The 13,514-nt window shown below is 36.1% G+C and overlaps 1 protein-coding gene across 10 annotated transcripts in view; it reads left to right on the top strand.

Moving 5' to 3' along the window:
• The window catches only part of LOC123686437 (trithorax group protein osa), a 73,096-nt gene that overhangs the window by 33,374 nt on the left and 26,208 nt on the right, over window positions 1-13,514 (top strand). The gene's annotated exons all lie outside the window — the stretch shown is intronic.

Genomic DNA, 13,514 nt, shown 5'->3' with positions numbered 1-13,514 from the left:
ACCGCAAACAGTCTTATAATACTACCTATTTGCAGAATCGAAAAAGAAAAAAGTTTTTCGAAAAAAGCTTTTTCTGAAGAAATATTCAAAAAAATGTGAATCCCCGTCGCCACCATTTTTTTCATAAAAATCCCATTAACTCATGAACTGTTGAGTGTTTACCCAAAGTATGGAATATTGCCGAAATTGTCGTCAAAGAAGCTATCCAATGATGCAATAATATACTGGGTGTGCCATTTGAAATAAGGAAGTAGTAGTCTGTTTCCGGTATAACAGGAAGTTGTAGAGATCTGAAAAGATCCAAGGGAGATAGAGATCATTGTCTCAAACCCCAGTATTCAAATTTTCAGCTCAAAATTGTGATTAGTTTTCCATAAACGTAAATTGACCATCCCGAGCGAATCACCCTGTATGCTTTCATCGCTGATCATCGATCATTAATATAACCGTCTGCATAATCCGATAACGTGATACCAGATGGAAAAAAATGTTACACATTATGTGTTTTATGGTGGTATATCTCAGAATTCTCGATAACATTTTTGTTTTCGTGCATTCAAAAAGATAGGGAAACGAAGCACAAAACTATGGAGAATTTTCTTAAGGAACAGTATCAATATTTTGAATGATATCCAATTTGCAGGAAAGAAAATTTCAATGAGTGTTATCTGGATATATAATTGACTGTTTTGGAAAGAATGGGAAATGGGTTTGTTAATGTTCAGATAAGCAGACCGACCGACGTTGTTAACCGATAACGGCCTTATCAAACATCTTGTATTTTCTGTATTTGAGGATTTCATCATGTGTTTATTTCATAGATAGATGGCGTAATTCATAGGTCTTTTTATATGAGGAGTTTAGACCGTTTTTTATTGAGTAACAGGCCAATTTAAAAGTCCCTGGTCTAACATAGTAAAACACTTTTTTATTTGGCAAAATTCGATTTTATTATTCAACATAGTTGCCTTCGAGGGCGAAGCAGCGATTATAGCGATCTTCCAGCTTTTCGATACCATTTTTGTAGTACGATTTGTCTTTCGCTTCAAAATAGGCCTCAGTTTCGGCGATTACTTCTTCATTGGCGCCAAATTTCTTTCCAGCCAGCATTCTTTTGAGGTCTGAGAACAGGAAAAAGTTGCTGGGGGCCAGATCTGGCGAATACGGTGGATGCAGAAGCAATTCGAAGCACAAGTCATGCAATTTTGCCATTGTTTTCATTGATTTGTGACACGGCGCATTGTCTTGATGAAACAGCACCTTTTTTCCTCAAATGGGGCCGTTTTTAACGATTTCATCCTTTAAACGATCCAATAACGCTATATAATAATCACTGTTGATGGCTTTGTCCATTTTGGAGGTAATCAATGAATATTATACCTTTCGCATCCCAGAATACTCATGCCATAACCTTGCCAGCTGACTGTTGTGTTTATCACGCTTTGGATTCGGTTCACCGTGTGCAGTCCACCCAGCTGACAGTCGATTGGACTTCGGAGTGAAATGATGGAGCCATGTTTCATCCATTGTCACAAATCGACGCAAAAATTCAGGTTTATTGCACTTAAACAGCTTCAAACACCGATCAGAATCATTAACACGTTGTTGCTTTTGATCGATTGTGAGCTCACGCGGCACCCATTTTGCACACAGCTTTCTTATGTACAAATATTCGTGAATGGTATGATGTACACGTTCAGATGATATTTTCACTACAATGTCTGCTATCTTGATCAACTTCACTTAACGGTCATTCAAAATTATTTTGTGAACTTTTTTGATTTTTTTTGAAGGTGACAGTCTCATTTGGGCGTCCTCTGCGTTCGCCGTCTTCGATGCTCATTTCACCACGTTTAAACTTAGCATACCAATCAATGATGATTGATTTTTCATTAGTTTTGTTGGCTTCAAGTGTGTCTCACCACTCTCGACAAAAAAAAGCATATCGATTTCAGATGGTGTAATTGAACACCCAGCAAGTAATAAGCATCCAATCAAGGTGTCCATTGTTTGCAAGAATCGTAACTCACGAACATTATTTGATACATATTGTCAAGTTATATGAGAATTATTGAGTTCTTTGCGATAAGAGTTAATGACCTACATTCATGTCGTAGGTTGAATCAAATCATTTATGCGATATTGATGTTGTAACACCCAGTAATAACTTGATATAATCAGCTATAGTTTAAATTAACTATCAGGTTTTCACGGAAGTAGAAGTTAATTTTTTCGCATATTCTTCAGAAAATTTCTATGGTTGAAACTTGACATTTTCATTTTGATTTCGATCAGTTTTGAAATTGACAGGAGTGAAAATTTCAAGTTTACAGGGTGTCCCAATCGATTGTCACAGAAAGCATCTATAAGACGATAATCAAATATTTTTCTATATTTTGGTTTCTGTTCGAGATATTCCAAAAATTGTAAAACTTTTTTCTCGGTAACTTTTATGATTTATATGTTGCTCATAACGGATCATAGAAATCAATTACCATTTTAGATATATACAGGAAAGTTGATGTTTCTTAAATGGGCAGTTTTTGGATCGCTGATTTGTCGAAAATCATACCTCATAATATCAAATATTCGAAGTGAGGTTTTGCATGAAGTATCGCTCATTTTTCATGTAGAAACTAAAACAGTAGAAGAAACAACTGTTTTCCATTGGAAAATCTAAACCTCACCCCTCCAAAATGCTGAATACATATTGCTCAAGCCCTAAAACTTTGTAAAAGTTTAGGTATTTCTTTTCATTTTGTTCCCCCTTAATGAAATTCGATCTGAATTTCTTGAGTTTACGAAACGTTATGAAAAAGTGTTCTAAATTCATGCTAGCGTAACAAATCGAACTCGGTAATTTATTCAAAACTCCACTTTTCGCTCTCTTCCTTTGTCATTTGACTTGAAAAGATCGATAAATAAAGGAAACCTAAGTTCGTAACTTATTTACCTGTAAAGGAACTCTGATTGTCGGCATCAATCAATCTGAATATTTATTGAGGGAACCCCCTTTATACTGTTCGATATATTCGAGAAGTATTTTTAGTTACCGGCTGACTGAACATTGTGTTATCGGTAAAATTGTATTAAACTTGAGCATCACTTCCGGATGACTGACCTGTAGAGAGTTCCATTTGAACTTGAACTTGTTCCTTCAAGGATGATCACGTTGAAATTCTAATTCGCGTTTTGCAATTCGACATAAACATATAGATGCTATTGTTTTTTTTTTTTTTTTGGACCGATGCCGAAGTTAATACTACTTATTCATCTGTGAATTTTGAGATATGAGGACCTTGATCCCTTTTAGAATGATTATGAATACATCGGAATTCCATTCAACTACTAATTTCAAAACTAACTTTTTGATGAATTGTTGAATGTGAAAGAAAGTGAAATAGCTCCCGAACATCCTAAGAGTCTTGAAATGTTTGGATTCGATCGATATTATGTGTATTAGGCGAATTGAAAAGTCCCCGGTCTGATGCACAGATGGCGGTGCTAGTATTGAATCTATATAATTTTTAGTCAGTACCAACCTTCAAACGATACGTGTCAAAATTTGACAGCAGTCCGACCATTAGTTTGTGAGATATTGCGTTGTGAGTGTAGCTACTTTTGTTATTTGAAAAAAGATGGAGAGAAAAGAATTTCGTGTACTGATGAAATATTGCTTTTTGAAGGCGAAAAATACAGTTGAAGTAAAATCTTGGCTTGATGAAGAGTTTCCGGGGTCTGCATCAGGAAAATCAACAATCATTGATTGGTATGCTTAGTTTAAACGTGGTGAAATGAGCACCGAAGACGGCGAATGCAGTGGACGCCGAAAAGAGGCTGTCACCGACGAAAAAATCAAAAAACTTCACAATATAATTTTGAATGACCGTAGAGTGAAGTTGATCGAGATAGCAGACATTGTGAACATATCATCTGAAGGTGTACATCATATCATTCACGAATATTTGTACATGAGAAAGCTGTGTGCAAAATGGTTGCCGCGCGAGCTCACAATCGATCGAAAGCAACAACGTTTTAATGATTCTTAGCAGTGTTTGAAGCTGTTTAAGTGCAATTGACATGAATTTTTGCTTCGATATGTGACAATGGATGAAACATGGCTCCATCATTTCACTCCGGAGTCCAATCGACAGTCAGCTGAGTGAACTGCACACGATAAACCGAATCCAAAGTGAGGGAAAACACAATAATCAGCTGGCAAGGTTATGGCATCATTATTCTGGGATGCGCAAGGTATAATATTTATTGATTTGCTCCAAAAGGGCCAGACCATCAACAGCGATTATTATATAGCGTTATTGGAGCGTTCAAAGGATGAAATCGTTGAAAAACGGCCCCATTTGAAGAAAAAAAGGTGCTGTTTCATCAAGACAATGCGCCGTGTCACAAATCAATGAAAACGATGGTAAAATTGCATGAATTGTGCTTCGAATTGCTTCTGCATCCACCGTATTCGCCAGATCTGGCCCCCAGCGACTTTTTCCTATTGTCAGATCTCAAAAGATTGCTCGCTGAAACTGAAGCGAAAGACAAATCGTACTACAAAAATGGTATCGAAAAATTGTTAGATCGCTCTAATCACTGTATCGCCCTCGAAGGCAACTATGTTGAATAATAAAATCGAATTTCACCAAAAAAATGTCTTTTAATATGGAAGACCAGGGCTTTTTCAATTGGCCTGTAATATTGTCTCGCCTAGTTTTCTATTTATAGAAATGCATTTCAGTATCAGAAGGAAATAGGAAATGACAAATATCGACTAGTTTTCTAATTGAAATTACGAGAAAGGAAATCGAAAAAGATAAAATGCAGCATTCGTCGACCTCAATTCAAATGGAGTTGGGACAGTCCCTTACTCCTGTTTGTAATTTATTGAAATGAATCGATAAAACATGCAAAACAGCTGCATATTGTCCCACATCTCGGCTGCGCTACATAATCATATGGCCAAAGATATCTGAACCGTTTTTATCGTAATAATTCATAGGATAGTCGAACATGGTTTGATTTTGGTTGAAATTGGAAATTTCATTGAGGTTACCCCCTCCCACCAGGCGATTATCACGCTGTTATAACAGATGCTCGGTTATAATTAACTGTGGGAAATTGCTTCAAATTCTGCTTGCACAAGTCGAATATTAATGAATTATTAATTAACAATTATGCCAATCCGATACCCGGTGATTATTATGTGGGTTTATCTATAGCTATCTGCCTATCGATTTCTTGCCTAGTGATTTGGTAATCTGCATTCAATTACGACGATTGTAACCGGTAGAAAAAATTGCTCTGGTATTTTGACGATCGTTTAAAACAGACGCGAGAATAACTAGAAGTTATGTCTTCGATTGGGTGCTCGAACAACGAATGGATGACGATTTTTCGCATTGAAATTTGTAAAGAGTGTTTTTTTTTAGAGCTATAGAACTTTAAATTGCAATAAAACAACGATGGATTATTCGATTGACATGAATTTTATTTATCCGCAAGATAATCTTGTGGCATTACATTCTAAATATGATTTCTGGCATATGACCGCCACGGCTGGCTAGGATGTAGTCCAATCTGGACGTCCAATTTTCGATGACTTTTTCCAACGTTTGTGGCCGTATATCGGCAATAATACGGCGAATGTTTGATATTTTCTTCATCGACCAGTTTGCAAGAATTATATGGTGCAATTTTCAGTTTTCCATAATCGAACATATGTTCATCAGGTGTCAGTTCAATATTCGATAATAGGATCTTTCTAATTTATTATCGATTGATGCGTTAATGATCGGTATCCCTCTCTTCTCTTCACCATAGTAACTAAGGTGGTAACTATAGTGACGTAAAGAAGGGGTACCGAATATCTACTTATTTATCGATAAAACATTAGTAAGGTCCCACCAATTATTTGTGAAACCCTGTTTAGTTGCTATAGAATCTTCTTTGAATCAGAATAAATTCAAGGAGGCTCAACGTTAGAAACGTTTTTTTTTTAGAATGCTTTGGCACACCAGCAATTTCAGAAACTCAAACAAAATGCATTATAATGAAATAAAAATTTGATCGGTATTCTAATTGAAAGTGTGTTTTATTTACATGTACTTTCTGTAACGCAATATGGGTAATCCTTTATAGATGGAATGTAGTTCACATAAAATTTATCAGTATCAGCGTTCTCACATAATTGTCTGTTTTTTTATACGCACATTGTTCACTATGCAGATTTCTTAGAATATTCGATTTTGAGAAGCTTTCTCCTACGCTTTCACGGCGCAATCGTCTAGGCCATACCTTGTTCAAAGAATGGAACAAAGATTACTTTTTTGTCGCAGCACGTGTATTTAGATTTTTACTTCGTTTTTACCTGAATAGTTGATCATTTATTCACAACATCTGTATTTTTATAATTTCGAGGGTCTCAAAAGATAAGGTTTCATTCACTGATAACGAATCCAGAAATTCATTCTATCATAGCTATCAGAAAGCAGATCATAGATATATTGATTCGTTCTCGAATAATATTTCGCTATATCTTGTTTTCTTTTTGAGATATTCGAAAAATTCTAAAACGTTTTTTTAGTGATTTTTATGGATTATATGACACTTTCAACAGATCATAGAAATTTATTACCGTTTTAGAGATGTAGAAGAGGATTTGGCGTTTTTTAAATGGGACACCCTATATTTTTCGATGCAGTTTTTAGCCGCAGATTGTTCGAAAAGTATCGCGTTATCGGTTCTTCAGAAATGTGATTCGATATTGAGTTTTTGTTTTTCGACTTCGTTTTTTATGGGACACCTTATATACAAATATATTTCATTTATTTCGAGACTTAATTCATTTTGTGTCCGTTGTACAATTGTAATAAAATCATATATCTCCTCTGTATCCCTAAAACAACAATTGGTTTCTAATTGGAAGGGACACCCTATATATGACTTGATATTACATTTATACAATGGCCACAAAATGAAGTAAATCTCGAAATAAATGAAAAATATTTATATACAAGGTGTCCCATCAATAAAATTGAGTCGAAAATCTCAATATGTTACAAACATTCTCAGAAAACCGATGACTAGATGCTTTTCGACAAATCTGCGACTATAAAGCCGCCTTGTAAAATATAGGGTGTCCCATTTGAGAAACACCAATTTTCATCTATATCTCTAAAATGGTAATTGATTTCTATGACTGAAATGAACGTTTTAGGATTTTCCGAATATCTGGAACAGAAACCAGAATAAAGCGAATATTTGAAGCTGTCATTATTCAGAAACGCCCTATAACTCGAGAACGAATCAAAATATCTGCTTTTTGATATCTTACCACTGCCAAAAAAAAAATCGGGATCCTTGAAGATTTTTCAATGAGCATCGAATTTGGGACACCCTGTACAGACACATTGGTTTCTAGGTTTTCATCCTACCAATATGTATCTCATTAAAACTATTACCAAAGTTGCAAATAGGATCTATAAGACTTCAAGCTTAAGTTCAAACGGGAAATGGTTTTATATTCCCGCATTGAGGTAACTAGATACGAGGACGTTGGTTCAACCTTTCATAAAGGTCTTCTGAGGCATAATTTGCAGAGACAAACTAACCTGACTTGACCGCAAGTGAAGAACTTGTTTTCATAACACCTGTTGAAGTCATCAACCAACAACAGTTCGGATGGTTTGAATGAGATTCTGCGCGAATTATATATTGTCGTTAATTCCCTGCTACTTTGTTTTTCCTCCTTGATTGTGTGAGATAATGACGTCCCAGCTTCCTCTAGGAATTTGCCCCAGGCTTAATTCTGCGTCACTTTAAAACCCCTAGCTATAAATATACAATGATTCTTGTCCAAATTCGTATTTATGTTATTTTTGCACTTTTCGAACCTAGAATTAATTTCTAATGAAAATAAATCTGAAGTCAAAACCTTCTGGTATGACACATGTCATTTAAACATAGAATAACTTGATTTGCATGATTTTTCTGTGATTTTATTGAAAAGATTTGTATCTTACGTGAAATCCTAGGAATAATCGATAAAATGATCAACTATCAAAATTGTGAACGAATTTCCGGGAATATAATGCAGCACCTACAACTGAACCCTGGGGAACGTCTCTCCATCATACCGATACTCATCGAATTATTCCAAATTGTGCCAACACGTGCAGAGCAACAACCACGTGACCGAATGAACTCAGCTGTTTTATTTTGTGCAGGCAGTGGCGGAATTGATTTGCAATCTTGTATATGGAACGCGGTTTTCCTTTCAATGGAATCCACGCTGATTGGCTGCTCGCTGGATAGAATTCCAGACATTGGGTCCTTGTTCGACGATTCTACTATAAATGGAATTGAACAGGAAAAATATTGAGAACCACTTATCGCGCTGAAAGCGACACTTGTATTTGTCCAATTTTTTCCTCGTTTCAATTGCGTTATCGGTTTTTGTCGGCTGTTGCCTGGAGGGATTTTATAGCGACTAATTGACGAAAAATCCACGAAATATCTTGGATTTTCCATTACAGGAGTTTGGTTTTTTTTTGTTAGTGAATTTTGGTTTTTTTAGATGACAAAACCAGATATTGAATACTAGTAGTAAAACACATTTTTTGGCAAAATTCGATTTGATTATTCAACATAGTTGCCTTCGAGGGCGATACAGCGATTATAGCGATCTTCCAACTTTTCGATACCATTTTTGTAGTACGATTTTTCTTTCGCTTCAAAATCGGCCTCAGTTTCGGCGATTACTTCTTCATTGGCGCTAAATTTCTTTCCAGCGAGCAATCTTTTGAGGTCTGGGAACAGGAAAAAGTCGCTGGGGGCCAGATCTGGCGAATACGGTGGATGCAGAAGCAATTCGAAGCCCAATTCATGCAATTTTGCCGTTGTTTTCAGTGATTTGTGACACGGCGCATTGTCTTGATGAAACAGCTACAATTTTTTCTTCAAATGGGGCCGTTTTTAAACGAATTCTTCCTTTAAACGATCCAATAACGCTATATAATAATCGCTGTTGATGGTCTGGCCCTTTTGGAGGTAATCAATGAATATTATACCTTGCGCATCCCAGAATACTGATGCCATAACCTTGCCAGCTGACTGTTGGGTTTTCCTCGCTTTGGATTCGGTTCATCGTGTGCAGTCCACTCAGCTGACTGTCGATTGGACTCTGGAGTGAAAAGATGGAGCCATGTTTCATCCATTGTCACATATTGACTCAGAAAGTCAGGTTTATTGCACTTTTGGGACTTTTCAATTGGCCTAATACTCATATGAAAAAGGGTTATCGCTTAAGAAAAATCAATGCAAAAATCGTCATCTAAACGTTGTTGTTCAAGACCCTAATCAGCATATTCCATGAGTCAGCTGACTTTAGTTCTTGTGTCAACTGAGCCTAATAAATATAGAGATGCAAATCCTGTTGTAAAATACGCTATAGTGGGCCGTAAGAGAGGCCCAAATGTTTTGCGCGCCTATAAACTTTCACATACAGCAGCAATATTTTCAGTGTCTTTCTCAACAATTGTACGTTCAGATTTCCAATTATGCCTGACCATAATGTATGAAATGTAATTACTACAGAATCATACTTCAAACCAACCCTCACTTCGAATTATCAAATTTGCCTAGTGGCATATCCCTGTGACAAAAAATTTGTCAAGATAAGCAATTTAGTATTTACCTTGCTGTTCTAAACTCGAAGTGGGTACATAAATCGAAAATCTAATGATGCTCATCATCTCGTATCTAACTGTCGACCATTATTTGACAAGAGATAATAATTTCGATGAGTCTGAAATAACGTGTTATTACGTGATTTCAAAAAAACATGGGATTGAACCGTACAAAACATATACATATAGATTATCCTTGCGCACTAGAACTCGTAATTCCTTTTTGATTATGTACTCCCAGGTATCGTTGTATACCGTGTCATAACACATCCTAAAGGTGTAATTCAGTACGAACGACCTTGTGTACGATGAAATGAACTGGTAATCTTATCAATTATGCCTCAATTTTATTATGAATGAACAATAATATCAATTCGTGAAGATTGATACTCAATCTACGATTACATTCATTTTTAAGTCGAATCATTATTCCAGATAATGAACCTAAGGTATTGTTGAATCTATACCAGGAATTGTTTGTCTTGAGGCACTCGAGGTTGTCGAACACAAATGGTTTTAGTATTGATCTGATCAGTTTGAATTTCCTCAGGTTTTCTAAAGGGTGTTTTTTTTAGAGCTATAAAACTTTAAATTGCAATAAAACAACGATGTATTATTCGATTGACATGAATTTTATTTATCCGCAAGATAATCTTGTGGCATTACATTTTAAATATGATTTCTGGCATATGACCGCCACGGCTGGCTCGGATGTAGTCCAATCTGGACGTCCAATTTTCGATGACTTTTTCCAACATTTGTGGCCGTATATCGGCAATAACACGGCGAATGTTGTCTTCCAAATGGTCAAGGATTTGTGGCTTATCCGCATAGACCAATGACTTTATATAGCCACACAGAAAGTAGTCTAGCGGTGTTAAATCACAAGATCTTGGAGGCCAATTCACAGGTCCAAAACGTGAAATTAGGCGGTCACCAAACGTGTCTTTCAATAAATCGATTGTGGCACGAGCTGTGTGACATGTTGCGCCGTCTTGTTGGAACCACATCTCCTGGACATCATGGTTGTTCAATTCGGGAATGAAAAAGTTAGTAATCATGGCTCTATACCGATCACCATTGACTGTAACGTTCTGGCTATCATCGTTTTTGAAGAAGTACGGACCAATGATTCTACCAGCCCATAAAGCGCACCAAACAGTCAGTTGTTCTGGATGTAACGGTATTTCGACATACACTTGAGGATAGCTTCACTCCAAATGCGGCTGTTTTGTTTGTTGACGTAGCCATTCAACCAGAAGTGCGCTTCATCGCTAAACAAAATTCGCTTATGAAAATCGGGAACAAGGGCAATCTCATTTTGGGCCAAATTGCACTATTTGCAAGCGTTGTTCAGGCGTGAGTCTATTCATAAGGGATTGCCAAACCAAACTGAGAATAAATCTCTTGACAGCTGTTAAATCGATCGCCATCTTGAACAGTAATGCCAACTTAAAGTTATATACCTCGAAAAAAAACACCCGATATTATCTTAATATATTCTACCTTCTTTGTTTATCTTTTCGCGAACGATTCTAGAAGTAGATCTATCGTTTCTTATTTCAGCATAAAATAAATGCTTATTCCTTTCTGATTGATCTGAGTTCGATTCACAAGGCAACAGAATGACTTGCTTTGCGCTCCTAATGAGAAGTTATTTCTTTCGACCACCTCATACCAGGATTACCTTCACTGCACGTCTATAAATCGTCATACAATAAGTACCAATTGAAAAGTCCTATTCTAATAGTTTCAGTCGACACCAATGTAAATTACGCATGGTATTATTTACATTGCAAGCGTAATATAAGCTCAATTTATTACAATTTGTGGATTTTGAACGAGATAAACCTCTCATTCAACCTTATTCCTCAAAAATCGATCCTAACATATGTCATGTGACGCTCTCATCGGCGAATAGAGATGGGTCAGTTCCATAAGCATGTGAGGACTGAATATCTTATGTTATTCCAACTGATTTTATTGTATACTTCAGGTTTTATCACAATAATGCTCGAATTTATTAGTGATTCAACAAATAAAACGAATAAGTGTGGTGCTAATCACTATTTGAAAAGTTTTATCACTTGGGATACTTTGAATGAAACCCAAAATCCCTGTGTTGTAATTCATTTGAATAAGTAATAATTTCAAGTGATTATTTTTTATTTGTGATTGATACATCACAGAGGATGATTTCATTAGTGATCCTCAAGTGATGAATTTAAAGTCATATCACAGGGTGCGAATAATTGCTTATTAAGTATTTATCCAATTGAATTCGATTGAAGCTTTGCAATTTTTATAAGTGATGCGCTCATTTTATAGTGACCTAATTAGTGATAACTATCATTATTATACGTATCACTAAGTTATATGAATACATGATTCTTTGAAATGTATATGTATAATAGTTGTAGCAGTGATCTCTTCGAGCAGAAATCAAATGTTAACAAACATCTAATCATATTTCCGATCAATCTGTCAATTTTAGTCTGTACATTGGCGCAGAGTGAAGCCTTTTGGGCCTTCCTATGGCTCTATGCTCCGGAATATAAAATCTGCTGAATCGTTCAGTTTTAGAGCAACGCCTGCTCGAGTGGATATAGTTGGAAATATAAACTCTGTTGGTTTCGACGTTCCCTTGTGTTTTGCCAGTCGGTGACGTTCAGTTGCGACGTTGCCGTTCTTAAGCCGGTACCCAGTTCGTTATTGATTAGAGGTGGGTAGATGCGGCAACAGCGATTGCTACAGTACGCCGCACTGGACGGTTGACGTTGCACTCATAACCTCCGTTGTCCGTTTCAGTGCGACGTTGCCGATTGTTGATAATTTTCGTGGATTGCGGGAAATATTTATGGTTGAGACTTGTGGACGCCTTACTGAAGTAATTCGAGTTGGGTGAGAATCCTTACAAGCTTTGAAAACGTTTTGGATGTCACAATCGACTAATTTGTGGAAAATCCAATCATGTGTTCGTTCTTCGGTGTTAGTTTTTAAGCTCTGTTGCGATGGGGGAATTGAGTTGATGCTGAAAGTATCCTGGTTGAGATTTAAATTTACGTAGATTTGAATGAGAATCTGTCCGGAATCAACCAGTGATTTTAGATAAAGTTTCGAAGTAGTTTTAGTGTTGAGTCACCGTGGCAACGCCGCATGTCCTCTAAACACTATTTACTCAGCGTTGTTACTTGAAATCACCTTTCGTTTCGAAGTATTACGAAGAATGACGTCAAGCTTGATCAAAAGACTGTTTGTTACCAATATCCCGAAGTCTTTAACATGGATATTTACAAACGATTTATCAGAATACCTAAATGAAAATATTTTCATTTTCACTCCATGGGATTTGATATTTTTAGTGGTTTTCATAAATTTATCAAAGCGAATGTTGGATAACGCAATTTTCTAATTTGCCCAATTTGATTCCAATGGTAAATGCATTATTGGATCGGTCAATTTTTAGTGGGAATGCCCTAAAATTAAATTTGACAAAAAATCTGATTACGAATGCGATTTTTTTTCTACTCGTTTTCCCAATATTTTCGTTGTTCATTTTATTAGAATCCATACAAATAAATTCAATTATATCCTCAAAAATTCATCCAATAATTCCAGGTGTGAAATTTGGTAAGCTGAATTGCATAAGCACTATTGAGTAGACAATTCATAAAATTTAATTTTTGCTGTTAATAAACAAATTCACGAAATATCTGATGCGATTCATGAAATGAACATGAAGGCGTATAAATAGGATTTTTTTCATTGTGAATTCCTATTGCTATTGATTACGAAAAAGGGAATATCAATATGAATAGA

This window comes from Harmonia axyridis, chromosome X (assembly GCF_914767665.1).
Source record: "Harmonia axyridis chromosome X, icHarAxyr1.1, whole genome shotgun sequence".
Lineage (NCBI taxonomy): Eukaryota > Metazoa > Arthropoda > Insecta > Coleoptera > Coccinellidae > Harmonia > Harmonia axyridis.
The sequence above is the reverse complement of the archived record's forward strand: the minus strand, read 5'-3'. Positions and strand labels throughout refer to the sequence as shown.